Genomic DNA, 5252 nt, shown 5'->3' on the forward strand with positions numbered 1-5252 from the left:
AGAAGAAGAAGAAGAAGAAGAAGAAGAAGAAGAAGAAGAAGAAGAAGAAGAAGAAGAAGAAGAAGAAGAAGAAGAAGAAGAGTCAGGCACAGCTCAGAGTACACTGTACCATTCTGGAACAGACTAGACCCACTTGTATTTCAGATTCTTGATATTTAGAAGAAATTTAAATACAGGGTTGTGGTTGTACTGCGTGGTCAGACAGCTGAAGGTGATGTTGTCCATGACTAAAGTTCCCTCAGGTCAGAGAAGGGATGGAAGGATGGAAGGAGCAGCGGGGAACCTGGCTCTTCCCTGGCATTGTTCTCTGTAAAGCTATTTGCCTTTTTCCTCTTAACTGCTGTCAAGATCTGATGACCTGTGTTCCCTGTCAGGGCATCCAGCCCCAAACATTATACTCAGCCCGGATGTTGTCCGTACTATCCCCCACCGCGGTGGGTGCTCATAGTTTCTGTTGAGAGGGCTGGGCAGAGTGCATTATTCTTTGTGTGACATCAGGAAGGCCACTCCAGATTTGGGAAGCTGCAGCCCCTGGTGGTCTCAGGTTCACTTCCTTAAAGCCAGAATGCTGCTCTCTGGTCTCCTTTTCAAGATCGAGCAATAGAGGATTCTAACCCCCAGGGTCCTCTCCTCAGAGATAGCCTGGGGAATCAAAAAACCAGAAAATATCGGAAATGGGATGGAGCAAGAGATCCAGGCCGGAGTCACTTGGCCTCCAGGCATACTTTGGTGCTATGGCTGACATCCAGAGGCCAATAGCAGGGTAGCTGGTAGCCAGGGCCTGGGCTAGTCAGGTTCCGAAGGACCAGGGAAGTGAAACAGCAGGGTGTGAGGGCGGGACTGGCCAGGTTCCCACAGTCTGCTGAGCTCTCATTAGCCTGGCACAGAGATTGAAAAATGTACGTCTCCATCTATTTCTGGCACATAAATGTGTGAAGGAAACACGTTGCTTTATTATTTTATTTTTGTAAAGTTGAAGACAGAGGCAGACGCCCCTAGAGTGTGTATGTGTGTGTTCTAAAAAGCGCCCGCTCTGCCTGCACATCTTTGGAAGGAAAAAAAAAATATCAAGGACAAATAGGCCGTCCCTCTAAATCTGCTGGAAGAACATTGGCAAGGAAAGGAATTGTCAGCAACTGGTAACTAAAGGAGATGGGGGCGGGGGAGGAATCAGGAAAGATGGCCAGAAATGTGATCTAAGTAAAAGATAAAATAAAATAAAATTTAAGAAAAAAAATGATGTCTTGTTATAATATGGATGTTAGTATTTGTTATATGAAAAATAACAATAGATAGAAATAGCCTTTAAACTTCAGTTAAGAAACACATTCATGGCAGCTCTTCCTTTTGGATCCACCACCTGGGTCTTTCTCTTTTCGAATACAGATTTTTGTGAAGACCCTTACACTCTGCTCTTGCCTGGTGGCCAAAGTCTTAGACAGTATAGAAAATGTAAAGGCTAAGATCCAGGATAAGGAGAGAATTCCTCCTGACCAGCTGAGGCTGAATTTTGCTGGTAAGCAGCTGGAAGACGGCTGTAATTTGTCTGACTACAACATTCAATAGGATTCCATCCTTCATTGTGTGTTGAGACTTCATGGCGATGCTAAGAAAAGGAAGAAGTCTTACATCACTCCAAAAAAGAATAAGCATAAGAAGGAGGTTACGTGGGCTGTGATGAAATACTATAAAGGTGGATGAAAAGGGCAGAATTGGTCGCCTTCGTTGGGAGTGTCCTGATGAATGCAGTGCTGGAGTTTTCATGGGAAGCCTCTTTGACAGACATTACTGTGGCAAGTGTTGTCTGACTTAGTGCTTCAAAAAAACCAGAGGACAAGCAGTTGTGTATTCGTTAATAAAAAGGAAGAACTGAAAACAAAACAACACAAAACAAAAACAGATGAGTATTCTAGAAGTTCTCTGATCAGATGTGTTTGGAAATCTTAGTTTAATATCTGTCTGTGAATGTCCAGTGAGAGCAAATTAAATATTGAAGAAGTCTGAAAAAACAAAAGGACAGTACCAACACAGCAACTGTATTCCTGAGTGGGGTTCTTATGATAAATTTAACTTCAGCTATAGAACCAGACCAAAAAAATTTTATAAAACAAAATACCATGACATTCATTTACTGGAAAAATATTCTGAGTGCACAATATGCACCAGCATTGTATAAGTCGCAAGAAATGCTCTACAGGTGAGGGACATGGAGCAAATTACCTACAGAGTGTCCCTACACAAGCTCTGAACTGAACAGGAAAAGCAGAATTAAATATAAATGTTGGGTGCACCAGACTGATTGGTTAGTGTGAACATTTTTTCTTTCTCCGTTTTCATGTGTGTGTGTGTGTGTGTGTGTGTGTGTGTGTGTGTGTGAGGGTGCATGCATGTATGCATGTTTGCATGTGTGTGGGTGCATGTGACTATAGGTGTCCACCCATACATGTGTGCGAGCATTGGAGGCGTAAGGGTGATGTCAGAAATCATCCTCCATCACTCTCTCTTCCACCATCCATTGAGGCAGGATATCTCAGGCAGAACCTGAGCTTGCTGATTTGGCAAGACGGCTTATTCTGAGAGTCCCCTGTCTCTGCCTCCTAAGACTGCACTTAGATGGGCCGCCATGCCTCCTTGGCATTTATTTGGGATCTGGGTATCAGCCCTCCAGTCCTTACACTTGTACAGCAAGCGCTTTAACCACTAAACCACCTCTCCTGGATTGATCATCTATTTCATGGTACACATAAGGTGCATGTGTGTACATGCCTTTACATGAGAGGCTGCATATGGAGGCAGATGGCAATCTTGAGCATCCTTTGGAAGAGCCATCCACTTTTTTTTTTTGAGACTGGGTCTCTTGCTGGCCTGAGCCTTGCCAAGTAGGCTAGGCTGGCTGGCCATCAAGCTTCTGTATCGCTGGGATTATAAGCATGTATCGATTCCTTTTTCTCCATGGATTCTGAATATCTACTCCAGGCGTCATGCTTGTGTGGTGACTGAACATTTATTTTAAATTTAAAAAGGCAGGCCTGCCCTGTTGTGTGAATAAAACCACTTTGTTTGATTGTTTGTTTAGTTGGTTTGGTTGCCTCTAGTTTTACTCTCTGAAAAAACTAATGATTTCTTATTGCGGGGTCCTTTATAGGTTCTCAAAGCGTATGACATAATGCATGTAGACAGGAATCCATCTCAAAATGGAGTCAGAAATCCAACTCAGTATCCCTGTGCTTCTCTGGAAATGAAGCAGGAAATCAAGTACAATTTTTCAAAAGCTGAGGTCTAATTTTCAGTCTCTAATCCAGTTTTCTCAGGAAGTGTTAGCCACGTGGTTCCTATTACCATCAAAAACAGTTGTATTGTGTGATGTAGACCATCTGTTTGGGTTATGGCAGACACACTGGGAAAACCCAAGATAATGGGAGCTCAATTATTATCTGAGAAAGGTGATCGGTGGAAGCAGCCACTTCAGCAGCTGCCGCTGGAGCTTTATTGGAGGGACCATCTGTGCCTCACGCCCACCTGTGCTGCAGATAAGCCTGTTATACCGACATCTCCTGGCTGTCTGACCTGCAGTTGTACCGCACTATGGCACAATGCCTGCCACCCACAGGGGTGTTGTGACAATTGCTGAAGTAAATGCTATAAAGCATTGTGAACAATTCAAAAGAGGGTGCTGCTTAACTACCAAAATCATTATACACCCACAGATTTTTTTTTAAAAAAAACATTTTTAACATGGTAATAGAAAAGGGTATCCCCAGAGTTCACTTAAATTTCAGCATTTCATTGCATTTTATATTCACTGACTTTTAAATTAATGATCATCTCTGGGATATTAACCTGGCACTAAAAGGAAATTCTAGTAACATGTCCATGTCAGTCGTTACATGTCAAGACTCTGGACTGAGCACTCCCAAAGTCCACCTGTTAAACCTCAATGCCTCCACACCCATGGTGGGATGGTATTCATAGATGGGGCCTTCTGGAGGTCACTGGGTCATGAAGGCAGAACTCTTAGGCAGGAGATCAGTGTTCTGATTAAAGGGTCCCCAGGCAGCTCTCGCCCTTCCCAGCATGAGAGGACTCAGTGGGAAAACTGCAGTCTGTGATCTAGGAAGTGGGTCCTCCACAACTCCCTCTGCACCTCTGCTTCTCTGCCTCCAGAACTGTGAGAAGTGAATGCTAGTGAGTTCAGCCATCTAATCTGCATGGTTTTCCCTACAGTGGCTCGAGTGGACTGAGTCACTAGTTTCTAAAGGAACTAGAGCTTTAGTTAGTTCTCTAGTTTAGGAATAATTACTAGAGAAGTATTTGATTTCTAGAAGGCTTCTGCTAGCTTATGACAAGAATTACCGGATTCATGATTCTTGTATGAATCTAGATCATTGGGCCATGGAGTCGCACCTGTCAAAAGCATTATCTGGATCTACTTGGCTTGATACTTTCTTTAAAGTCAAGAAAGAACAGAGGGAGAAATAGAGAAGGAGGGAGGGCAGGAGAACAAAGATTACCAACACATGTCCCTGACAGCACTTTAAGTCCTGACCCATCACAGATAAACTGCTGCTGTCAGCTGTTTCTTTATTTTCTTTCTATTCTTTATCTTTCTTTCAATATTTCAGCTGTGTTTATTATTGTAAAAACTTGCTTTGTCTTTTTCCACTTGAAGGGTAGGAGATCAAGACACATTTAGGCAAGATTAATTGTTGTTGAAAACACGAAAGCAAACACACTAAGTTTGTGGAAATGAGACTAAGCTAATTCTAGGTAAAATTTTCACATGAACCTACCTGATTACCCCAGTTCAAACAACCAGAGCCTCAGCCTGTTCTGAAACTGACCTCTAGGTTTTTGCCAGAACCCACTACCCGCTACCACCCACAGGTCCCTTCTGCACACTATCCAATCTCTCCACGCAGCCAGAACCCCCACTTCCTTCTCCAGAATCTAGTCTGGTAGGTCTCCCTGACCTCCCATCCACATCTTCTCCCCATCCAACTAGATAAAGCCTGGGCCCCACATTCAGGACCCTGGCCTACTGTGGGCTCCTTTGTCTATATTGCAGCTGATCTTTGGACTTCTGCCAGGGCTTTCCAGATCTCTCTCTCCCACACTACATCCAATCTTTCCTCACATCCAGAGCCACCTCCACACTCCAGGCTTAGAACAGGAGGCACAAAGTGTACACAAGCCTAGCCCCCTCTTTCCACCTGTCTTTATTCCATCTAAGCCATTTCCAGTCTCTCTGCCCA

At 43.7% G+C, this 5252-nt stretch overlaps 1 pseudogene; it reads left to right on the plus strand.

Annotated features, from left to right (window-relative positions):
- Positions 1-1813, plus strand: part of LOC110321462 — a 6613-nt pseudogene extending 4800 nt beyond the window's left edge.
- The last annotated feature ends 3439 nt before the right edge of the window (positions 1814-5252 follow it).

This window comes from Mus pahari, chromosome 5, assembly GCF_900095145.1.
Source record: "Mus pahari chromosome 5, PAHARI_EIJ_v1.1, whole genome shotgun sequence".
Taxonomy (NCBI): Eukaryota; Metazoa; Chordata; class Mammalia; order Rodentia; family Muridae; genus Mus; species Mus pahari.